Below are 26922 nucleotides of genomic sequence, written 5' to 3' on the forward strand. Positions count from 1 at the left end.
CATGACCTAGCCAAGTGTACGCACACTCAGAGAGGTGCTGACATGCCAGCTCCCTGCCACCTCAGCCCCTCAGGACTTTGGGTGCTAACAAGCATAGGAGGGAAGCCAAGGGGGTGCTGAGGATGGCTGATTGGCTCATTGTGGGCCTGAAGGCACCCCTTGGCACAGTCTGGGCACCATGGATGACACATAGATGGTAGCAGGAGGCAGATAGGCTCCTGGGCAGAAAGGGGCTGGTCCCCAGTGAAGCTGCACCTTCAAGCTAGGTATGGCCTGAAACACGGGGACTGGGCTGTCAGTTCCTGGTGGAGTCCATGGCCTGGAGTGAGAACTTATGGTGCTTTTTCTGGACCCACCTATGGCTGACCATGGACTAATCAGCATGCACTTCCTCCCTTCTGAAGCCCATAAAAACCCCAGACTTAGCCAGACTCACGAAGATGTTGGGAAAACTTGCCTGTGGATTGGAGCTACCCACTCCAGGTACCCTCTCTGCTGAGGGCCGCAAACTCAATGGGATAACCTGCCTGCAGTTAGGAGCTACCCACTCCCAGTCTCCTGAGAGCTGTACTGTCACTCAATAAAGCACCTCCTTGCCTTGCTCACCTTCCACTTGTCTGCATACCTCATTCTTCCTGGATGTGGGACAAGAACTCAGGACTCACTGAATGGTGGGACTGAAAGAGCTATAACACAAACAGGGTTGAAACATGCATCCCTCACTTGCCATGTTTCAGGTAACAAGGAGAGAAGAGCTGTGGTCCTTCCAGGGCCCAGACTTAGGGGCTTAAGCCCAGACTTAGGGGCTCTCTGAGCCATGGCTGTGACACTCTCCTTGAGGCTCTGTGTCTCCAAGCTTCTGAATGTCACTGCATTCCCCTTGTCCAGAGGCAGGTCCCCACCGTGGAAGCCACTTACAGTGCATCTGATCCAGCCGCAGGTTTGCATAGAGCCAGCACCTGTGCTGGCACCTGGAGTTGCCTGCCCTGCCACAGCAGTTGGCATGCCTGACTGTGCACAGAGGCCAGACCGTGTGCTCTCTCGTTCATGTACTCCTCACTGCTCTGTGCCTGGCTTGCCCTTGGCAGGCATTGATATAGAGTTAAAAAGAAATCACTTAGGCAGATAGCAAGGGTATGGGAGTTTTCAGTATGGCTTTTCTTTGTAATGAAAAGCAGCCCCAGATTATTTTCCTTTCTAACAAAGAGCAGCCTATAAAATTGAGCTGCAGACATAGATAATGGCAGTTGTGCCAATAACGTTCAAGATGGCGGCTCCATCCTCCCTTGTCTTTGTCAGCCACTTTTTGCAGTAAGGAACAGACAGGATGGCACCAATCAACTTGGAAAATTGCATAATAAGATTAGGGTGGGGCCACCAGCCTTTCTCGCATACTGTGTAACCTGATTGAATCAATCTGTGAGCCCTGTGTAAATCAGATACCACCTCCTCAAACTGGGCTATAAAATCCAGGGCATTTGCCACCATCCGGTCCTTTCCACCCAGAGACAGCCTTCTCTATGTAGAGAGCTGTTTCTCTTTCTCTTCTCTTCTGTCTAGGAAGCCTCTGCTCCTAAAATCCTCACGTGTGTCTGTGTCCTAAATTTTCCTGGTGCATGATGATGAACCCGAGGGTATATAACCCAGACAACGTAGCCACTTCAGAGTAGGATCCAGGCTGGTAGCACCAGCCAAGGGCAGCCTGCCAGGCCTAGTGGACGGAATGAGCCCAGCAGGCATGAACAAAACTCAGGCAAAAGTGCCACTGGCCACAGAGGCTTCCAGCTGGAAAAGCGACACCACAAGAATCCCATGACATAATGATTGAAACATAATGACATAGATTATTATATATTTATTCTAGCCATTTTTTATATTTTCATATACCAAATTCCCTAATTATATTTTTATGGTCAAGATTTTATTCAGACTCTGAGTTCTATTGACACAAACTTTCTTTTATTATGTTAATCATTGTTTATATAGCATATTTTACTGTATCTTAAAGCATTATCTAAGCACTTAAGGGCACTTTTTCTGTAAAAGCCCAAAGGGTAAATAGCTTTGCAGGACATTTGGTTTCTGTGGCAACTACACAATTCTGCCATTGAAGTATAAAAGCAATCATGGGCAATACCTATACGTTTGGCCATAGTTGTATTGTACTATAATTTTGTTTACAAAATGAGGCAACAAGTTGTCTTTAGCCCTAGAGCCATAGTTTACTGACCTTTGATCTAGATCTATACAGTATTTCTAGCATTTTCTTTAGAATTCATCAGTGCTGGTATTTTATAAAGAAAATGAAAAACTGCATACATTATTTAATGTTTTTCAAATCTTTCTTCAATGGCGATTTCACATTGATCTACGACAAGAAAATAATTTCTATAGAAATTTGTATTGCTTTTTTTGGATCTTCTCCCTCAAAGTCATGCAAGTATTTTTACTTTCTTGTTAAAATGTTCTTATGTTTTATTGAGATATCACTTATGTTGCCTATTTCACAGTTTCTTTTGACTTGTAAAAAGTTTTTATTTAAAAAAACACTGCCTTAAAAAGTGATATCACCAAACTTAGATCTATTTAGCATTCTTTTTAAAGCTTTTGTTAGCATTATTCATAATCATCAAAAAGTGTGGAAGTTCTAATTCCAAAATAATTTCACTTTTTCACCAAAGGTCCTGATCTACTCTTTAAGAAGATTTCTGTTGTTTCACCTAATACTTTTACTGCATTTCATATCCTGTCTTAACTAATTCTTATTGCTTTGACAGACTTTAGTTCTCTTTCCATCAATTGTTCAGGAGTTTTAGTAAGGCTAAATTTTGATATGTGTCTCATCACCATATTCCACTTTACAGAAGATCTACAAAATGCCATACTCTTTGAATTGCTTCAGAAACTATTCACGGTTAATGCCATGTTTCCTAGTAACAAATGCAATCTATGTGCCACACATAAACACAAAGAATGGTTTTACATTTTCAGTCAAAAGTCTAGCTTACATGTCTTTTTCTTTACTAACCATGTTTTTCCCCTTATCAAAGGCATACATTTGTCAATATTTAAATCAATCTCAAAAATTAAAAGGCATCTTTTTAGATTTTCATTTAAGTCAAAACCTATACTTCTTTAAATGAATAGGCGTAAACCCAGGGAAATAATCATTAATTTGTACTATTCTGTTTCATTCTTTCAGTAGATAATATACATCTACAACGAATACTAGGTGTTCAACATGACTTTTCTTCGTGGTAATAAAATCTCCATAAGTAATATTTACTTTTTATTTTTAAAATTTTTGTATGACTTATCTCAATTTAATATCCATTAAATTTTGATTCTAATTTTGATTTTACTATTCTAGATAATTATTTTATATTTTTTATCTGTCATATGTTGGTCATTCTTGCATCATATTTCTAAAATATTTCTTTTAAACCAACAATTTTACATTATTTCCATTGTTGTCTATTTTATGGGAAGCATCCTTCTGCTTAGCTAAATATTAGACATGTACTAGTCTTTTAAGAACCACACGAATATTTTGTATCAAAGTTTTACTTGTCTTTGCTAAATACTATTAATCATTTGCTACTTATTGAGCATTTTTTCTTCAGTTCCAATAATTGTATATGACGTATGTGTATGTATGTGCAGGTGATATTTCTGTATTACGTTACCTGAGAAACTAAATGTTTCTAATCACAAATATGATTTTTGGCCTAAGTGGATCTTGAAGATTGGTACATACAACAGTAATACCTATGTGTTTTGTCTTTGAAATTAGAACATGAAAGCTAATTTCTAAAAGTTTTTTTATCCAACTAGAAATAATTTTGTTTTAAAATTACTTAACTGTTACGCCATGTTTAACCAGAGGAAGTTGTACTTAGAAATTTGAATTTGAAATCTGAAAACTGACTTTGTTTGTACCAGGAAACATTCCTGCACTTTCAGAACTACTGATGGCTGTGTTCTAGAACCATCATTGAAGAAGTGTAATTTAACTCCAGTTTGTCTCATACTTCTTGTTCAATTTGATAATTGTATTAGTCAGGGTTCTCTGGAAGGACAGAACTCATAGGATAGATGTATATATAAAGGAGTGTTTATTAAGGAGTATTGACTCACACCATCACAAGAAGAGGTCCCACAACAGGCTGTCTGCAAGCTGAGGATCAGGGAAGCCAGTCTGAGTCCCAAAGCTGGAGAACTTGGAATCTGATGTTCGAGGTCAGGAAGCATCCAGTACAGGAGAGAGATGTAGGCCAGAAGCCTAAACCAGTCTAATCTTCCTGTGTTCTTCTGCCTGCTTTTATTCTGGCCACACTGGCAGCTGATTAGATGGTGCCCACCCAGACTGCGGGTGGGTCTGCCTTTCCCAGTCCACTGGCTCAAATGTTAACCTCCTTTAGCAACACCCTCACGGACACACCCAGGAACAACACTTTGCATCCTTCCGTCCAATAAAGTTGACACTCAATATTAACCATCACAAATGATTTTGTGAATCCAATCTTCTTTAGCTTCTAATCAACAGAATGAAGATGCTATTGTTGCTTTTGAATTGTAAACCTAATGTGAATATTTCTTTTCCATTCTCATTGTATTTATAAGCATTTATGTCTTTACTTAGTAGAGCATATAAAGATGCAGATATTTATCTGACCTGTTCATTGTGGAATTGATAAGAATCATTTCCTTGCTCGTCTTCCTTGTTTCGAGCAATATTTAATATTCATTAAACAAAGAATGGGTAATATCTTTTACATGAATTCTTGGGTCACATATGATAGAAGTCCGCTTGCTTTCACTCTTTTATACTTTTAAAAATTTGAGTAAACCACCTCTTTGAAGATTTGCTATTTCTTTTTTATTGTCTGCTTTTTTCCTTTGCTGAGCTTGTGTCTTTTATTTTCATTACAATCTTGACTTGTACACAGTCTCAGTTACATAAAAAGTAAATGAATTCAACATTCACCAAATTTGAAAATAATTTTTATTAAAACTATAAATTTAAAAGTGAACAAAAATGAAAGCATTCTGTATATTTTCAAAATTATTTTATTCTAAAATATTTATTAACATTAAAAACACCAAATATAAATTTGAATTTAAAATACTTCAATCTGAAACCAAACTAGTCAAATAAATGAAAATGCTTTATTTACTTTTTTGAAATTTAATTCACTACTTTAAAGTAATTTTATAAAAACACATATTTCTAACATTTATCATCTTTCTAGTGGTTAATGTAAAAAATTGACATCATACTTCATCATACTTCAAATACATTTGTAAAGATTTGTGCAATATATCCAAATTTAAGAAGAATCTAAATTGTTAGTGATTGCGAAAGTTCTTCAGTTTTCATGTGCAACTATGGTGAGCCCCACGCTGACTCCTAAACACCCAGGAACACAAATTGGAGCAGGACGAGAACAAGACATGGATCATTCAGGAAACTATTACCTCTATGCTACCTCAGACAAAGTACTTGACAAGTTAATTAATTTGTCTTTTTCTGTTATTTAAGTGCTACCCTGATCAAAACCTTTCTATACTCTGAAGCAGCGTCTGTCTTCGATGTCAGCTGTGACACAACTCACGAACCTTCAAAGCCTGTGAACACAGTTGCCTTTTATTTCAAGACAACAGACAAGAGACACGAAGGAGCACCTCCCTGGGGCTTGGATTGTGATATCAAGGATGATGAGCAGCCCTGTGAGCTGATGCTCTTCTGAGAGTAGAAGCATTTTGTCTTTTTAATAAACTCACATCTCTGTGTGTTTGAGACGTGCAAGACCCTCTAAATCTAAAACATGTGGAACAAGGCAAGAACTCCTCTCGCTTTGTTCTTACCTAAGTGTTTTACTGCTTGGGACAAGGGTAGTAAAGAATTACTTTTCAGCTTATGCTCTTCCCTATTGATTTTTTTAACCACATGAATAGATAACCGATTCAAAAAATACATACGACTTGTGTTTTTCTAGAAGCATACCCTAAAATAAGAATTTTTATGTAGTTTAAAGTGATGTAATCTCAAGAAATCTTGATAAAGAAATAAGGAAGTAAGACAAGAAAGAAGGAATCCAATAAAATGTACATTAGCAAACAGCCATTGTGGGCAACTGAAAAATAATCCCATGGAGAATTCCAGTCTGCTGTACGCACAGGCAGAGGTGGACTGCAGACTATAGAGAGATCTCTCAGTCCAAGAATCTCCAATGCCGGCAGCTGCAAATCCAGTAGGCATGCTCCAAAGTGGTTTGTTTTGGGGGAACTATGAACAGGGCACTGGCAGTATGTGTTTCAATTTTTAAAATATTTCTTTATTTTTAATTAAGAAAATAAATATTTGCATAGTGCCAAGTTAAAAAATGAAGTTACATTCTTCCACATTCCAAAGTTCATGCAAGTCAGATGTAGCTTTACTATGGTGAAGGAACATGCAATAATATTTCTAAATATTAGCAGCCCTTAGCCCTGCAGTGCCATTGGGGCTAACCCTAACATGTTTCATACAGTATAAAAATAGAATTAGTCACTACACAATAAATATGAACACTTGCAATCTTGGCTACTGTTAATGGCTGCATTTATAAATTCAACAGTATTTTTTCAGTATTATTTTCCAACATACTCCAAGGACCTTTATAAACACTTTGTATACATTTGCTTACAAAATCCTTTAAAACCAAATCAATGCTTTATCTTTTCCATGCCTCAGGCCAGGAAAAACCCACAAATCTCTGATATTATATAGAAATACACCTATTCTCAATGGACATAAGCATCCTTTACTCTTTCCCTCTCTCTCTTTCTCTCACTCTCCTCTCTTCATTTCTCTACCCCTCTCTTTCCATGGAGTCTTTAAAGAAAAAATAAATTAATTAATTGCTTTTCCTTTAATTTAATCAGAAGTATACCACCCACAAGATTGCTTATAGTTTTTAAGAGGATTGATCTTTATAAGAAAACTAAATCATGATGTTGTGAGTCTGGACTTGATGGTCCTAAAAAATGTCAAAATGCATGAAGCAGCAATTAATTCTTATCAGTAGAGAAAGCAGGACCTATAATCCTATTTAGAATAAGGCACTCAAAACGAATAACCAATAATACTCCATTTGCTTGGTCCATTTTTTTCCCACTTCATATGTAGTCCAAATATTTCTCTTTTAATTTTTGGAGAACTGTTGTTAAATGCAAGAAAGAGCTCCTATAAAGTTAAATTTTAAAGTTTCACATTATGAATTGTATTTTTTTTTAAAAAAACAACAAACAAATATGTCATGTGAGCAAATATAATCATTACCGATGGCCATAATCATGCTGCATATGTAGGTACAGACATAGGTTGGGAGAGTTTTCTTGGTTGATGAAAATTGCTCATATTAAGTTATATACATATATATAAAATAACTAGCTAATTTTAAAAGACTAATTCTGTTTCTTAAAACAAAGGAAGAATACAGATATAGTCTGTAAATTCTAAGCATTTAGCCGTAGACAAAAATAATCTAGTTGTCTCCTCATAACACAGAATGTTTTCATTAGGAATTTAATTCACTGAATGTCTTGATTTCTCTACCACTTAAGAAGATTTTATGTTGTGTCTGTATAAATTTCTTCCTTGCTGTAAGATATTATTTTAAAAGGCAGAAATGTACTGTGGTATAGACAACACGCTGCTTTTTCCCCATGTCTACAAACACAGACTTCAATATAATTAAGGGGGGAGGAAGACAAAACAAAACATGCTTCAGTATAGAATTGTCACATACAAGAAATATACAAATAGAAGAATATCTATTAATTTGTAGAAAAATCCTTCTCCCTTTCAGCCAGAGCACACAGTTTAGCAACAAACATGATACTTATGGCTATTGGAAATGTCTAGTTTCATTTTCATTTTATTGAAAGTGTTCTCATCTTGTGGTTATTCTTCCATCTACCATAATAATCCTTTGTGGCATGCTACATGGTTACTATGCAGGGATGCTATCTTCATAGGAGCACAAATTCAGGAGTATATGAGAATAAGGAGCATCTGTCCAGGCTAAAATCCATTAAAATGACTAATTCCATTGTCTAAAGCCAAATGCAATAACTATTTTTAAGAAAATAAGATACTGAGATATAATCATTCCTAAGAGTTTCTGTAAGATTTCTTCCAGTTTTTCTAATTATTAAAAAGACATCTTTAGGGTCTAGGCACCCATCAAGGTGTAAGAACCCACAAGCACAGTCGCAGCTGATGCTTAGGTGTCCACGAGTCAAATCGACAGGATTGAGTCAGGAAATAAAGAGGTACGTAGTTCTCAGGGCGACTGACTGGTGATATCTAAGCAGAAAATAAGCCATAGAGAAAACACAACTGTGAGTTTCCTACTTGATCTACAAGGAATTTCTCAAGGGGTATAAAGAATTGTAAGTTTTAAACACTTCTGGAAGGTACAGACCAATGCAAAACACCAAGCTGGATTGAGATGTTCCTCAACTTTTCCAGAGAATCATGTGTTTGCTAATAAAAAGTAGCACTTAAATATTAATATTAAATACTCCAACAGCATAATATATAAATCATGTTTCACTCCTTTCTGCACTTCAAATGCTAGCAGTACTGAAAACAGCTTTGAGTTACACTGGCTCGTCTGATGTCCAGTTTCAAGGTAATTGAGAAACGTATAGGTTATATTCTCCCAAGGCAAAGAGAGAGAGCTAAAAATAATCTATTCAGTCTGGATATTTTAGGTCAAAGGAAAATACTTTTCACATGGGGTAGCTGAGCTCTCTAATATCAGGGACCCCAAATCTCTACCAGGAGCATCTGAATTATCTACTTAATTGCTCTAATTACCCAACTTTGTCAACACAACCTTAATATCTTCTTAGGTATCTCCCAATACTCTGAATTCTCTTGGATGCCAGTAAATCCAATTTGTTTACTTTCAATACTTTGGGAAAAATAAAACATTTACTTTATCAAAGCCCATTTAACTAAAAAAAACTTTAAAAAATTGTTCCAAATTGCTAAAATACTTAGGCTTCTGAAAAGTTTGATGACTAGGTTAAACAGTCATAGAAGGCTCTTTTAAACAGTCATCAAGCATGATTTAAATCATTCTAGTTCTGAGAAACCAGTCCTCGAATGTTCATCAAGATGGTATTGCTCAAAAAGGTTCAATTAGATTAAAAAACAGAAACAAATATGGGTAATTAATTTATTAATAGCTTGATTGTTACTAGGATTTTGAAAACGTGGGCTCTGTGGCAGGGAGACACGCACACACAGTTCTAATTAACACCAATCACAAACGCTAATGGTAGAACCTACTGCTTAAGTAAATGAACATCCTCACCCCTGCTGCTTTGAAGAGTCTGATAGGCATGCACTTTATTGACAAAGTAAGCTAATTTACAGAGTGATTGTCCAAGAGGGAACTGCTGTTTATTTGCAGAGTTTTTCCCATTGAACTCACAGGGCAAACATTGCACTTAAATTGTTAATTAAAATATCAACAGATAAAAATGTAAACATTGGGTTTCCTTCAGAGTAGACTGACATATACTCATTCAGAACCAAATGCCCTCCTGATCATTGATTTCTGAGGAATGAGAGTAAGTTCTCTGAAAACGTTAGGAGGCTGAGCCTGATTTGTACCCCAAAAAGAAAACTTATGAGGATAAAATCACAAACACTGACTCAGCTTGTCGACATACAGTAGCCAGAAACCTAAGGAGGTCTCTACTTTTTTTATTATGCCTTTAGTGACAAGTCATCTGCACTTACCAGATGTGAGCATCCTAAGAAGAGCTTAAAAGTGGAGTGAAGGCAGGCTGCTGGTGGAGTGTTTTTCTTACAAAATCGTCATAAAGGTCAGGAAAGAAAGAGGCCCAGTATCTACTTAGCTCCAAAACAAAGTGACTCTAGCTTGAAACAGCAACAACAACAAAAAGTGTTGGGCTTTTACTGACAATGTACAAGTTAATTCTGGAAACCAAGGCTGTATTACTGTGAAACAGAAAAGTAAGTGAACAAATGCACCATAGTTTGATTTGTTTTGGTTGGTTTCTTTCTAAGGCATTCTGTCTATCCTATCTCCTTTGTCTACATACCCAAGAGAGATTCCCACTTAGTTCTTTCTTTAGAATGAAGAAGGTGCATCCTTGCTATTCTGAATCAAGACTGGGGTTAGTTCTGGAAATGTACCTGGTGATAGAGGAAATATGACCTTCTATGATATACAAATAAGTAATGTTCCTGAAATTCACTTCTCTGGGCCTAACTTTTCTTTTCAAACTGAATTTTGAAGAAACTCAGATGTGCTTCAGGAATTGCAAGGGGAGGTAGAGGGAGGAGGATTCCAGATCTCCATTGCATCCACCAGAGCAGCACATTGTTCATCTGTATTCAGTACCAGCATTCTATTCAACAGCTAATGTGAAGAAAGGGTTCCATTGCTGGGGGAAGACAGGGGTGGGGTATAAGGGATGGGGGGAAGTTAGGAGAAGAGGCTCCTTTACTAGAAGACTTCACATTTTCCCTTAGCTATATAATTAATAGTTGGTATATTTTTACATCCTTTTATTTACTAATTTTTAAAATTGGTACATTGTAATTGTACATATTTATGGGGTACAGTGTGATTTCTTGATATATATCTATGTTGTATAACGATCCAATCAGGGACCATTAGAGCATATTCTACATTTCTAAGTGACTATTTTAAATGGCAGACATCTTCAGAGGTGTGTGTGCGGGTGTGCACGCACACACATGAGAGCGAGAGGAGAGAGATTGAGAATTTGAACTGATGAGCTCACTTGTTTATATGCCTGTTCCTTATCACATGGGAAATAAGAAGGACAAAGTAACTGCCAAGTGATTGAATGTTGTGGATTGCCCATTTCCCCACTGTACTTTAAGAAGTATTAAAGCAAATACTTCACCAACCAAACAGAACAAACAAAATAACTTATACAATGCTCTTCAGTGGATTCGGGAAGCGAGCTGATGGGCCATTTGTTATGGTTTCCTCACCTGTAAAATGCTATCCTCACCAAATAGAATTATTATGAAGATGGAATAAAGCACTTATAAAATTTCAGCATTTGGAGGTACCTTGGGGCTCATCTGTTGAAGCTTTTAATCCAGTATCCAATAGAACTCTCAGGTGAAGTTACAAATGTAAGCCACACCTGTAATTTTAAATTTTCTAGTGGCTTCATTAAATAAGTTAGAAAAAGGTGAAATTAATGTTGGCAATATATGTTATTTAGCCCAAATTAAAAAATGTTATCATTTTAACATATAACCAATATAACAATTGTTTAGATTACATGGCCTTTTTTTTTTCTTGGAAGAAAGAAAGCTAAATAAGAGATATTTTTTTTCACGAAGTTATTTTGTGATGTTATTTTGCACTTCTATCTCATTGCAATTAGAACTTAATCATATTTCAATTGCCCAGTGGCAACATGTAGTTAGTGCCTATGGTACTGGAGAATAGAAATCTGTTTTGAGTGATCTGCATGCAGGTAAGGTATATTAAAACAATTCATTTCATTTCTCTCAAAAAATAACTAAAAGGGAAACTAAAGTCACTACAGATATTCTAGCAATGAGAGGGCTTAATCAGGGCCAAAATTATTCTCTGTACACTTGTCAGTATCTCTACCAGCACAAGACTCTCCCACAGCTGCTCTCCAGGCTTGGTGGGACAAGCTCAAGAGTTAGGAGATAGTGCTGAGGAAATGGAGCTGTCCAGAGCTAGAATGGTTCCAGGAAGAGTATCAGTGACATCCCTGGGCCCAGCATCCAGGTGATTTGCCTCTCCTACCAGCCTGCAGGAGGTGTGTTGAGTAGCTAAAATAATGGCAACTGAAAAAGTCCATGACAAGAAAACTTTTAGTTCATTAGCAATAGTTGAAAACCAAGTTCTTAGGCCAGGCGCGGTGGCTCAATCCCAGCACTTTGGGAGGCCGAGACGGGCGGATCACGAGGTCAGGAAATCGAGACCATCCTGGCTAACACGGTGAAACCCCGTCTCTACTAAAAAATACAAAAAACTAGCCGGGCGAGGTGGCGGGCGCCTGTAGTCCCAGCTACTCGGGATGCTGAGGCAGGAGAATGACGTAAACCCGGGAGGTGGAGCTTGCAGTGAGCTGAGATCCGGCCACTGCACTCCAGCCTGGGCGACAGAGCGAGACTCCGTCTCAAAAAAAAAAAGAAAACCAAGTTCTTGCTAACTTTTTATCAAACTATTAATGAAACCAAAATAATACTCTTTTTCTCTGTGGGTTCCTATAGCTCTTTAGGTATTGTGCTGTGATAGCATTTACCACGATGTTCTGTAATTATTCACGTGTGTACCTAGTTTCCCTGTGAGGATGAAGAACTATGTCATGTTCATCTTTTTCCTTACACTTCCGTTCACAAGACCTGACACGAGTTAGTGCTCAATACATGTCAAATAAATAATTGACTGCTTGAAGAGGATTTATATTTTTAAAATGTCAAGGTAAAATATTAATATCAAATATTATTTCAGAGCATATTTTCTTATTAAAATGTCACAGATGCTCATTGATGAAAATATGGATTAAAAAGAAAAATTATGGGCAACCTCAATATTTCTGAAATAATTTTTAAACCTTCTGTTATTTCTTTCAACTATTTTTTCCCTTTGTGTAGGACACAAAGACACATACTGTTTTTTCACTCCAAAATCTCATATTATATCACATTTAAATTTCATTTGCCTGCTTTTTATACTAACTATATTGAGAAACTTTTTCTGTGTCAGTGCACATTAACTTACCACATTGATTAACAAAACACACATTTGCTATGAAAAACTTTGAGCATTCCAAAATTAGAGAAAATAATATCATGAACCCAATTGCATCCAATGACCATGTTTAACAATATAAATATTTTTCCATTTTTCTTTTGTTAAGTCCCTCATATTTATGTTTCCTAGCACATCAGTTTCAATAATGGTATTCTATTCTGTTTTTCAGTGGACAAAAATTATTTAACTACTGTACTATTTTTAGCATGTAGAGCATTACAAATTTCCAATGCTCTAAATAATGTGCAAACAAACAATACTACAGCTAAAGTTTTGATCTTGTCAATATTTGTCTTCTTCTGATAAATTCTTAAAAGTGGAACTGTTAGATCAAGGGCCTTGCAAAATTGCATTTTGCTGTTTATTGCCAAATAACCCTCCAAAATTGTTGTACCTATTTATAATCTATTTATGTTATAATTTGTTTGCCAAATTGATAAAAATGCATTTTATTACTATAATTTAAGTTTCATTACTTGTGTTTTTCATGTTCAATAAATATTTAATATGCTTTTCTTTGAGAATTACATCTTTCTGTCTATTGGCCATTTCTATTGGTATACTTGTCTCCGCTTACTGATTTATAAGACTTATTTCTATCTCAAGGATATTAACATTTTGCAACATAAATTGCAAATATTTTAATCCATTTTTTATTTGCCATTAATTTTGTCATATGAAAATTAAATTACCATATGGTTATACCTGCCAATGCTTTATTCCTTTATGGTTTCTGTTTTTTATTTCATTAAAGCAAAGTTGAATATTATATATATGTTTGTATTTGTCTAAACTTTTTCTAATACTTTTAGTTTTTAGCATGTATATCTTGGGGATACACATGCATTTTCTTTTTCAATTACAAGCGAATCATTCCAATGACATTGACTGAGGCATCTATTGTTTTTTATCGGGATCATATATTAAATACTAATATATTGGGATTGAGTTTTGAATATTATATAGTGTGGTCCTGATCTTTCTCAGGTATTGCTTTGTCAGTACTACATCATATTATTAGGTTAGTGCAAAAGTAATGGCAAAGACCGCAGTTACTGTTGGACCAACCTAATGTTATTGCTGTTGTTATTCTTCTGGTGGTGATTGTGATTTTTATGCTATAATATCTGGTTAAACAATTTCTTATCCACTAGTTCCTTTAAGATTTTCTTTGCCAGCATCTTATATTTAGAGTCCAGATAGCTTCCAGAATTATTTTCAATACTATCTCAGCTTTTTTTTCTTAAAACCTTAAATTATTTGGGGAAATATCTTGCCTCTTTCACATTGCTCCCACCTCTGTATGCTAAACCCAGGGACAGCTAACTACCTTTGTGAAGAAGACAAAACTGTTCCTAGTCATTTCCTGCCACTCACGCCTCTGTCACCTTCTGTCACCCCAGATGCTTCATGGTCTCACCTCACTAGGATCTGACCTCTTTAGGTAGCTGACAACATAGAGTTCATTTACCAGTGTTCTAATACAGCAACCAAATGAATGAGGGAACAGACATTGTCTCAAGAGTTTACTTACACCTATGAAACAGACGTCTTCTAGAAATGTAATCACTTAACCTAGTTTTCTCTACATTTATTTCTATATCACTTTCTCTTTCCACATACAGTTATACTATTTCTTGCTTAACAATTTTTAAAGTAATTCACTCTTTAAAATAATGCAAATGTCTACTTTAGCTTTGTGTGAAAGAATGTGTATGAGATAATGGGTTTGGTTTATTATAACAGTTAAAAAACTACATATAAAAATAAATATATAACTATTTAAAAATATTTTTCTACCACAGAAGCCATCTTACATGCGACATGACATGCATGAATCAATTTGGGAAATACTGTCTTAATTCAAAGGTTCATACCAGTGATTCCCAAACTTATCTGCACTTTTGATCACCTAGGGATCTTTGAAAAATGTCCAACTCCAAGTCACTCCCCAGATCGATAAAATTACAATAAATGGGAGTGAGACAAGGGCATCCATATATCTAAAGTCCCCCAGGTAATTTCAATGTGCAGCCAAGTTTGAAAAGCACTGGTTCATTTTGTTTAAGTCACAGCCCTCTGTGCTGTCTATGGTGACTATGTTGGGACTCTTCCCATCCAAAGCTATCGTTGTACAAGGACACCTGGACAGTTTCAAAACTTCAAAGTTTTCTAGCTTTATAATCTTAAATTCATTTCTTCAATCCTCAGTTTCTTTACCAATAAAACAAACATAACTTATCTGAGCCTTATAACAGATTTTCTTAAAGCTTCTTTGAGATTTGCCTGCTTCACATTCACCTGCAGATATTTGTTAAGACATGGAGCACTCATCTCTCTCTCCCCCTTCCTCATCTACTGACACTAAATCTGTGGGGGAGGGACTCAGGAATATGCCCATTTACCAAGTGCCCCAAGTAATTTTCATAATGGTAAAGTCTGAGTTATTCTGAGTCCTAAGGATGTGAAGCAGATGATGTATGTGAAAGCACATTACAAACCGGTACACACCCTACTGAAACAGGCTATGATCAGAAAACCAAAAATAAAATGTTACATTCCATAAAACCTTCTTACTTTATCCATTCTTCTATCACTTCTCCGATATTCTATTTTTTATTGAAATGCACAATTGCTTCCTTGGGCAAAGAAGGACTAGAGGGAATACTGCTTGATCTCCTGACTGGCAGCATTTGTGCGCCTTGGTGGCTGTAGACAAATAAACCTTGCGCTAGGAAGCCTTTTCAGAAGTGGGTTCCTATTCCCGACCATTTATTTCACAAGTGAGACAGGGTGGATCTATTGTAAAGACGATACTTTTATCTTAACTAGGGCCACAGAAATCTGAATTAAAAGTTTGTCCGTCTTGGCTGGGTGCGGTGGCTCACGCTTGTAATCCCAGCACTTTGGGAGGCCGAGGTGGGCGGATCACGAGGTCAGGAGATCGAGACCACGGTGAAACCCCGTCTCTACTAAAAATACAAAAAATTAGCCGGGCATGGTGATGGGCGCCTGTGGTCCCAGCTACTCGGGAGGCTGAGGCAGGAGAATGGCGTGAACCCAGGAGGCGGAGCTTGCAGTGATAAGAGGTGGAGATCGCGCCACTGCACTCCAGCCTGGGCTACAGAGCGAGACCCTGTCTCAAAAAAAAAAAAAAGTTTGTCCGTCCTGCACTGGAACCAAGGTCTGGATGAGAAACTCTTGCTAGATTTTGCACACTTAGGTACAGATGCAAAAGGATGTGTTTTTGTCTTAAAGTTTATTAATCATTTTGTCACCAGTGAAACTATAGCAGCAATTAATCACACATATAATCTACAACAGCTCTTCTGATGGACTTCTAGTCCTAGTATAAATTATCACATCAAGGGTTAATCCATTTGATTTGCTTTAATCCTCTGTTTTCATTCTTTTTCTCTTTCCCCCCAACTGCACCCTGTTTACTCAGCTTTTGTGCAGAATGGTTTCAATTGTCTGTTTGACAATTGCAATCTGAATGATTAATAACAGTGATGGAAACTTGACCAAGAGTTCAACAAACCATGAATAAAAACATTGAGCCCAAGGTCAGCACAGGTTACATTTATGCTCTATCTTCAAAAACAAACAAACCAACCAACAAAAAACAAGAAAAAGAAAAGCAAAATAAAGTAGGGCTGAGGTGAGGGAGAAAAGTAGTTTCTTCAGGCATTAATGCCTTCTCCCTGAAGATAATCTGAATACAGCTTGTCTGGCCATTTCCCCCCAGACAGAGCCGTCTGTTATTAGACTTGCTGTGTAGGCCATGCAGCCTGGTGGAACGACCCACTTCAGCAATTTCAAATCACAGTTAAATGCTGATGTCTCCAGGGCTTTGACTACTGCAAACAAAGTGAACAGGCAAGTTGCATAAGCTTCCCTAAAGTGTGCTATAGGATCATGTAAATTTCTCATGATGGCTATTAAGAGGCCTAAGTTCGAGTCAGAACATTTTACAATCAGTGCTACTCACGGGGCCTTTTGTTCAGGGCTGAGAGGGCGCCTATCCCAAACCAACAAGTACCGGTACACGGTATCATTAATTTGGCACCTGGTAGTTCAGATTTTCAAACTTTTATGCATCTGATGGAGGATTGCATTTAATGTGAATGATAGACTCTTACATTGCAGAAGGAATATTTTAAACCGAAGGACTAATGCAAAGCCATTGGATGCCAAACACTCAGTAAATATTAAGTAACTATAAGGACCTCAAAGAGTGGGTCCAGTAAGTGGAGAAATGAAACTCAGCCACCATATATGGCAAATCAGATACGACTGAGCATAAAATAAACATATGGCAGAATTTTCTAAAAGTTGGTCATTATGTGAAAAAGTATACAATTTGATTATGTTCAAAAGCTTGTTTGGGCCCAAAACAAAGTTAATAAAATAGTAGGCTCATTAATTTGACAGATATTTAAGATGTGGCTTTGTGGCAAACACCAGGAGTGCCAGAGTGAAGGAAATACACAAGGTGTTTGCCCTAAAGGAGCCTATATTTGATAAGATAAACAATCAAACAGCAATAGTAATCAACTCTTCTAGTTCATTAAGAGAGCAATCCTAAATGTCACATCTACTTTTGATTCAAACATGAGGCAGGGAAATACTGGGTAGAAGAGTGTAGTTCCCCAGCAAAGGCCCCACCCTCAAGCCTGGATACCATAACCCTAAATGAGAACAGCTATCCCTGTTTTCCCAATCAAATGTTGCTTTTTCCAAAATTGCCCTGGCCTGCCACACTCCCCATCCTGTACCCATAAACACCCCAAACTCTGCTAGCAGAGCAGCAGAGAAGTGCAGCAGAAAAGGAGAGAAGAGAAGAATTGTCTGAATATCAAGAAGAGTTTGGCTAGGGACAGCTGAACTCCAGGGGAAGATTATCTTCCCACTCCATCCCCTTTCCAGCTCCCCATCCTGCTGAAAGCCACCTCCATCTCTCAATAAAATCTCTGCATTCACCATCCTTCAAGTCCCTGTGACCTGATTCTTCCTGGATGCTGGACAAGAACCCAGGCACCAAGAGGGCAGGGTGTAAAAGGCTGTCACCCTGACTCTCCACTGAGCTAGATAACACATAGTCATCTGTGGACAGCAACTGCTAAAAGAGCATTAATTGTAACACACCCCTAGATGCTGCCATGGGGCTGGAACCCGAAAGCACTTACCCTGGCCCTGGCACCCACTTGCCTGTGTGTGCCCCATCCCACAAGGGGTTTGAGCATGGTGGCAGCCAATTAAGTGAGCCACACCTCTGTCACAAGTCCTGTGAATGGGGTCAAGGGAACCCTCCTGTTTCCCTTTCACCAGGAACCAGTTGGAATGGAGAATTCGTCTTTTGAACCCCACCTTTTTAAATGTCAGTCAGCATAAAGTGAAATACCTTACTCACTTAGAGACTAAATATTTGCTGATCATGTGACAGATAACCAGTGGCATTTTGAGCTTAATAGTTAAGAAGTTGACACAATGAAAATCCAGGATATTTTGTGATCAAAATAGGCTAAGGCAGAATTTAAACAAGGTAAGAATTAAAGATAAACTGAATAAAGTATTCCAGGCAAAAGCTCTCTTTTCTTTGACTTCATTGAATTACAAACACATTTCTGAGATGTTAATAATGACAAGATGTTACTTTTATTTTGTTAAATAGAGTTTTTTCAATCCATATTTAAGTTCACAGAAATACTTTAAGTGATCATTGCTAAACATGCCAAGTGCATTTTATAAAAGCTGGTATATATGTTGATAGGAGTAACTGTCTATATTTGGGATGTTTTATTTAAACATAGACATTCAGTGATTATCACAGTTGCTACTCATTTCAATTGGTGTGGGAGACTACATAAATACAAGACAAGTAATTTTATTTATAAAGAAGAAAGTATGCTTTTTAGATCACAGTTCAAGTCCATCATACAAATTCACAATATCCTTTATTTCTTTAAACAAAAAAAGATTTAAAAACATACACACATATATGTAAAGACTCATGAGTAGGGCTACCTGAAAATAGTTAATTAAAGGAGGAGATACTATAAGCATAGTTAACTAAAAGAGAGCTACTGTAGGTATAATTTAACAGAATGTTTAATCAATTCAGATATTACAAATACATTTATTAATGAATGAAAAGGTTTGACACTCAGGGCCGCTAAGAGAGGAAGAGTCAGAAACTCTTTCATTGATCAAAATTATAATTGTCATTCCACTCTCTGGCAAAAAGACACTGAGTGGAAGGTAAAGACTTCAATCATTCTGGATTTGTGTCCTGTAGTCAATAATTTAATAGTAATAACAGGAACAATAATAATAACAATAGTTATCAATTCTATGAGCAATATAGCAAGGACACTGATAACAACAACAGCATTGATAGCAACTCCCATTAACAGAATGTTTATTAGATGCTTGCACATGAAATCCATGTCTTACAGTTAACCCTGTAACATCCCAGCACCGGAATGGAAACACACGCTAATAACTAAAAACAAAATAGAACATTTTTAACAATGTATCATGACAAAAGTTATGTGAGTGTGATCTCTCTCTCTCTCTGTCTTTCTCCCTCAAAACATTTTGTACTGCACCATGGGTAACACAAACTACAGAAAAGGGAGAAGACTGCTGTCTTCTCTGATACTCAGAGAAGTAACTTACATCGTAGCTTACATTGGTTGTTTTTGTACTCCCTATTTTGATTTCTAGGGCTGGATCTTCATTCCTATTTCCATTTCTTTCTAATAAATTACCCTAGCTTAGGTTTCAAGGGCCCTTTGAGTGATTGTCTCTCAACGACCTTTTCTACAATCTTTCCAAGAGTGGGCAAGAAAAAAACGTATAATTGTCATAGGCTATGAGAGAAGACTAAGATATTAAATAATTAGCAAGTTTCAAAAGATACTCTGAGATCTAATGCTGAATTGTATAATGCCAACAATTCCTATGGTCATATTTTGGAAGAGAGGAAGCATAGTGAGATAAGTGGCCTGAGTGAAAGGAAATACGGAGTTCAGCCCCAATCACAGATGTCCTGAAATCCAGTTAGAGTCCAGATCTAAGTGTAAATCTTTAGGGGACACTGAAGGTTTAAGAGCAAGACTGAAGTAGTGTTAAAATTTGTACTGGGGCATGGAAGTGAACCTTTTCCCTCTGGCTTTCCTAATTTTAATACCTATCTGTGCTTATATAACCAATAAAATTGTGCATATCTGCCCCAACCATGCAAACCTCAAATGCTACATATAACGACATTCAGTTAGCTTACTCAAAATAAAAATTATTGTGCACATTATAATGAAACCTTTGCCACTATCCATTCCACATGTCCATATTAACTGTTCATAAATTCTATGTGTGTGTTTTTGTGTGGATAATTACTGTATCAAAATGCATGATATCATAAGGACAAATTTCTTAGCAAATCTGTGAAAGGAATACTTAAGTACTCAGCATCTACCATTGAGTTTGAACTTTCCAAAGCCATGGGGTCTAAACAAATGCTTTTAAGATGAATCACAGATTACATTTACTTAACAAGAATACCAAAATCTATATGGACTTTTAGCTGTCAGGTGTCCTTAGCTACTCTTTATTATGTGATTTACTTTCTTTTGCCACTCTTAAACAGGTGCTTTTATTTTTGTAAGGGGAAAGACAAGTTTTCTGTTATTTAAAAGTCCAGACTATTTATTTTGAGCCCAAGTTCCCAAAGAACATATACATCCCACTTGAAACCACAGTTTTGAAACTAAGAGAAGTTGGACTGAAACAGATGATAGGACAGGTTCTAATCTTCTGGGAGTACAGAGTCTAGGCTGGGGGAGTTGTGGCACTTGTTGGTCAACAGTGGGAGGAACTGGATAGGACACAATATAGGGCCAACATTTGAGTACCATCTGTATGGATGTTATGGTCTATGGAGCAGCCTTGGTACTGGCTTTCACACCATTAACACCAACGGCTTTCCATCTTCATCATTTTACCAGCTATAATACCATGAGAATGTATTGAAGAGGCACCATTTTGAACAAGTGATCATTTTCCCAGCTCCATCTCAATTATGCTTTAAGAATGGAAACCACGTAAAGAGTAATTTAGTAGTAGTTCTCAAACTATGTTCTTTCAAGTTTATAGTGGTCTCTTTCACTACCATGAAAGAATTTGGAGTTATCTGATGAGATAGATCCCAAGAGGTAGGGTTTCAAACATTCAACCTCTTCATTAACCAGTCATTCTCCTATTTTCTGCTTTAGATATTCAGATTGAATAAATTTCATTAAAAAAAAAAAAAGAAAACTAAAAGGTGTGTGCTACTCTTGCCCCAAAAGAAAAAAAAGAAACTAAGACAAGAAACACGTTTGTAACATTCGATTTCTAGGACAGTGAAACTATTTTGTATGATACTATAATGGTGGGTACCTGTCATTATACATTTGCCCAAACATAGAACTTACAACACCAAGAGCGTCAATGGCATGTCTATGTTGGTTCCTCAATTGTAACAAATGTGCCACTCTGGTGGGGAATGTTGGTAATGAGTGTGACTATGTATGTGTGAGGGCAGAAGTACGTAGGAAGTCTCTGCAGAGCAGTCTTCTCCCTTTTCTGTAGTTTGTGTTACCCATGGTGCAGTACAAAATATTTTGAGAGAGAAAGACAGAGAGAGAGAGATCACACTCACATAACTTTTGTTATGATACGTTGCTAAAAATGTTCTATTTTGTTTTTAGTTATTGTTGTTCATCTCTTACTGTGCCTAATTTATAAACTTTATCATAAGTATGTACATATTATAGGAAAAAACGTAGAATGTATAAGGTTTAGTACTATCTGAGATTTCAGGCAAACACTGGGGTTCTTAGTATGTAGCCCTGAAGATAAGGGCAGACTACAACACTTTTCACTCACAACTTTGTTTACAAGTTTGTTGTGAACCTAAAACTGCTATGAAAAATAAAGTCTATTAAAAGAAAAAAAAAATAGCCACATTTTTAAAACCATTGATCTAGTCTCATGGAAGAAATTATCCCAGAGAGGATGAATGCTTTGTTGTAAGTCACCCGGCTCATAAGTGTCATCACTGATGAGTTTCCTTGGGTTGCGATTTTAATATTGTTTCAAGACACGATCACATTTTACAGGATGGCAAATGCAATGATCTTTTTGTTACATGAACTGTTTCTACGTCTCAGATAAAACATGTGCATAGGAAATGAGGCTCCTTCTTCTTGGTCTACTCTTTCTTTATCACACTTCACTGCTATTTAGGCAGCCAAGCCTTAAGGCTGAAACTGAGCTTTTAGGAGGTTCTAATTAAATTGAAAATATGTTATATGAAATAAGACATTAACTCTACAGTAAATATGAGTATATGTAGAGTTGATAGGGGCAAACAGAACCAAACATGGATGAGGGTTAGAAGAATGGTAGTAGGAACAGTTATATCTAGAGAGGGTGAGGTAGGTTCAGGAAGGGATTTGGAGGACTGATCTACCCAGAAGATCCTAGCAGGACGAGGCTTGAACACACACACACACACACACACACACACACACACACACACACACGCACACTTCATCCTGTGACAGCAATCCTCAAGACATTCTTAATACAAAAAATAAATAGAAACTGGGGCTGGGTGCAGTGGCTCACACCTGTAATCCCAGCACTTTGGGAGACCAAGGCAGGCAGATCACGAGGTCAGGAGATCGAGACCATGCTGGTTAACATGGTGAAACCCCATCTCTACTAAAAATACAAAAATATTAGCCAGGCATGGTGGTGGGCATCTGTAGTCCCAGCTACTCAGGAGGTTGAGGTAGGAGAGGGACATGAACCCGGGAGGGGAGGCGGAGCTTGTAGTGGGCCAAGATCACGCCACTGCACTCCAACCTGGGCGACAGAGCAAGACTCCGTCTCAAGGAAAAATAATAATAAATAAATAAATAAATAAATAAATAAATAGAAACTGCTTGGGACTTTGTATCTCATACCTTGCAACCAGAGTATAAGAAAAAAAAAATCAAATAGTTCTAGACTTAAAATTTAACAAGTATTTTTTGTTAAATGACAGACAGACAGTTGTAATTTTTAGCAATTGTTTGCACTCATTATTATATAGGGAAAGGTCTGGCACAAATACAGCATGTAGGAACAGGAACCCTTTCTAGAGTATGCAAGAGTTGAATTTGAAAAATAGAATGATGAAAACTATTTTTCATTGACATTTTCTTTATTTCCTTGCCAAATATGAGGCCCAGGTGCTAGCTAAAGCAAATCAATCACTGAGGACAAGTACAGATAATTAGTTCTTATATATATTTTTAAACTCTTAGATAGATTTTCATTAAATTATTATGCCTTGATTTCATGGGCCAATTTCTCATGACTTGCTAGAGTTTAAAGCCAATACATTGTATGATTGGAAAATGATGAGTTTCCTGAAATTGTGATTTTTTAATATTGTTTCAGGACACAATATCACATTTTAAAAAATAATGATAAAAAATGATATTTTTGTTGTGCGAAATGTTTCAGAAACACACATAAAAACATGCACATACGAAAGCAGACCATGCCCATCTGCTGTTCCTGAGATTAAAGTTAGTATCACCCAATTTAATAAACATTTTCAAGGGGAAATATGACAGAGTTTTGAGTTTTAGTTTTGGGTATTTTAAGAAGAATGCACATACAAAAATGTTAGAACAAAAACGCATTCACGTATCGTGAATACCGTGGAAGAGATGGTTGGGATTGACAGAAGGAGAGTTCTATACATTCCCTATCTAATGTAATGAGCAGCCCCAGGAGGAAAGGCCTCAGACTGAGTTTTTAATAATGATAACCATAGATTCTGGCAGATAGGAAGAAAGAGTCAGTCCTGGACATGAAAATTCCCGTGAGCAAATTCAAATGACTTCATGATGAGTAAAGGCAGAGGAAGGCAGGCAATTTAGCTTGACTATAATTGAAAGCCTGGATCTGGTGGAGGTGAACGATTAGCAGGAAGCAAATGTGGTAAAGTCTTCTGCATTCTTGGAGCAAGGAGGCAAATGTATCCAAATAGTTAATTCTGTTGATTTCTTTGATTGAACATGATTGTTTCTTGCAAGCAGCAGATTTTTCTTTCACCTGCAGAGCATACGGGTGTGGGGACAGGGGTGTTGTATAATTAGGACATTACAGAATGCTAGACTACATTTTTCATGAAATTAGCCTATCTTGCTTGATTACTTGAGAAGCTCCTTCGAAACCAACTCTCTGCAGTTGTGTTAATGGGAACTGGAACCTAGACCTAGTTCTGGGCAAATCAGAGCTTGCCATTCTCATACTCTTTTCTTAGGGACCTTCGGAAAAGTCCAAGATCTTTAGCCAGGTTTTCAGGCTCCCCCATCACTTGGCCCCTGCTAACTCTGCTGGATCATTTGTCCATTTCTTACCTAATTAACTTTTACTTCTCTTTATAGATGTGGCCTAGGGTTTGACTCCTCCGGGAGGCCATTTATGGTCACCCGTCATGTCTAGCAGGGTTTTGTTCTTCCCCAGTGTCCCCGTAATAAGCCGTAGATATTTCCATTATTGTATTTTCCACATTATTGTGTGTTATCTGTTAATTGTTGGTTGTTCCACTAGGCTATCTTGCTCATTGTTATTTGTTTACCTTCTGAGCCCAAGGTTTTCCATATATTTAATAGTCAGTATATGCTTGAACTAAGGAAGACATTATCCATGAATAAATTAGAGTTTTGTTTTAGGCATTATCCTTGTGTGGTGATAATGTCCTATTCAGTTGACTATTTACTAAACTTTCAGCCTTACGTTTTTGAGATTCAGCTAAGATCAATTTTTATAAAACAAAACATAAAATTATCTATAAGCATTTAGAAAAGCAACCTGTGGAAAGTTTTAGAAATATTAGCTTTAGCATGTATACAGTGGAGTACTCCAGTGCAGTACTCCTTAAAGGAGTACTTTTTTTTTTTTTTTTTTTTTTTTGAGACAGAGTCTGACTCTGTCACCCAGGCCGGAGTGCAGTGGTGTGATCTTGGCTCACTGCAAGCTCTACCTCCTGGCTTCATGCCATTCTCCTTCCTCAGTCTCCCGAGTAGCTGGGACTATAGGCACATGCCACCACACCCGGTTAATTTTTTGTATTTTTAGTAGAGACGGGGTTTCAACGTGTTAGCCAGGATGGTCTCGATCTTCTGACCTCGTGATCTACCTGCCTCGGCCTCCCAAAGTGCTGGGATTACAGGCGTGAGCCACCGCACCCGGCCGAGGAGTACTTTTATACTGGAGATTGTCCTTTGATCTTCCTTCCATCCACACGGTTGTTTTGGGAACTGTTAGACTGGTTACAATTGTAGCCCATATTCTAACTACAGTTTACCATTCAATGTGGTCACCTAACCTGAGCTGGACTGATGATTCTCTACTTAGGAATTCTATTACAGAACCAAAACAGAGAAAGCTTGTCAATCTCTTCTTGAAAGCCTAGGATATGAGATGTAATTCTTAGATATTGTTGGTAATCTGATTTCCTTCCACTAGGACCAGTGAATCATAGAAAATACTTCTACAGAGAGAAAGCAGATATTGACCCTGACCAGTGGAGAAATGAGGCAGGATATGAAAAGAAAGTCCTAAATATGTTTGAGTGTGCTGTTTCAGTACTTCAGGTCTAGCCATATTCTTGTTCTTGGGTTTCAGGAATGACCTAAGTATCCTAATAATAAATCTATACTTTTGCTTATGTTCGTATGAGTCAGATCTTGGTCACTAGCAACAAAGATCCAAACTATTACAATATACTAGACAGGGTCAACGTTTGTCTTCAAATTATGCATTTCAATTATTTTTCTGATACATGACACGTTTTCTTAAAATATTTCAGTTGGGTAATTGCGATCTTAATTCTGGCAACTAATTAGTAGAAAAGCAAGGTCTGTGAAAAACAACCATTCCTACACTGCATGTGTAAAGAAGGAAATTAGAGGCAATTTAGAACTGCAGAAGCATAGAATGAATGAAGTCACAACCCTTAATTCTAATGTTCTCTCTTTTAGTTCTTAAAATTCATCTAAAATATTAGACCTTTAGTGGGAACTAACATTAAAAGAAAGGGAAAACATTTGTTCTCCAATTAAAGGCAAAATATATTTGGAAATACTGGTCAAATTTTATTCTTTAAAAATTTGCCTAGGGTTTTTCTATCATCACTTTATCTCATTTGAGTGATGATTAGAAATTTTTGTAGAGTCTAATTCCAGTAATAATCATTTCTCTTTGCCACTGGAGACTCTTTCCCTCCTCAACGCACATCACAAACATTTCTTGATTAAACCTTCCAACAATTCTTGGAAGGAAATTGGGTGATATTTTCCGTGACTGCATGGTCTCTGAGGAGACTATCTATTGGGATAAACCAATTACAAGGACAGTAAGTATATCTATCTGCAAAAGGATAGAAATCACAACATCCTGAAAGTCTTCCTGCTAGACTCATCAGACAGGAATTCAGTGCCAAATGAACATTTAGCTAATTCCCTAATGAAGGTCTGGCTGTGATTATAAGATGATAGCAATAAAGTCATACAAGTTTATCCAATAGGTTTTTTCTCCCCCATACTACTTTGTGGTTATGTGTTCAAACATTTTTTATTTCATTAAGATATTGATTTGTAAATACTTTTCTTTAGGTTGGAACCAGATACCAACCAACCTTATATAAGCAGACTGAGAGAGAGAGAGGAAGAGAGAAGGAGGAGCAGGAAGCAAGAAACATCAAGTTCATATGGTACTTATTTGTTAATTAATATATGTCAATCTAGGCTGAGTGATGAGGACAAATATACATTTTATCATCTAATAATAAAAATACATTAATATATATAGTTTATATTGTACTATTTTTCAGTATCATTTTGTTTTATTCTATCTACTTGGAGGTCAGATATGTAGAGATAGATTATGGTATGCATAAATTTTGCATCATGCATAATCAGACAATAATTTATAAATATATACACAT

General features: G+C 36.9%; 1 protein-coding gene and 1 long non-coding RNA gene across 9 annotated transcripts in view; one reads left to right on the forward strand and one right to left on the reverse strand.

Annotated features, from left to right (window-relative positions):
• LOC105480824 (teneurin transmembrane protein 2) overlaps positions 1-26922 on the reverse strand; it is a 3943693-nt gene that overhangs the window by 1878961 nt on the left and 2037810 nt on the right. The window lies entirely within an intron of this gene.
• LOC105480827 (uncharacterized) overlaps positions 26201-26922 on the forward strand; it is a 34140-nt gene continuing 33418 nt past the window's right edge. The window contains exons 1-2 of the long non-coding RNA XR_986608.3: positions 26201-26331; positions 26591-26688. This is a non-coding gene — a long non-coding RNA (uncharacterized lncRNA). The remainder of the gene's footprint in view (positions 26332-26590; positions 26689-26922) is intronic.

This window comes from Macaca nemestrina, chromosome 6 (genome assembly GCF_043159975.1).
Source record: "Macaca nemestrina isolate mMacNem1 chromosome 6, mMacNem.hap1, whole genome shotgun sequence".
Classification (NCBI taxonomy): Eukaryota; Metazoa; Chordata; class Mammalia; order Primates; family Cercopithecidae; genus Macaca; species Macaca nemestrina.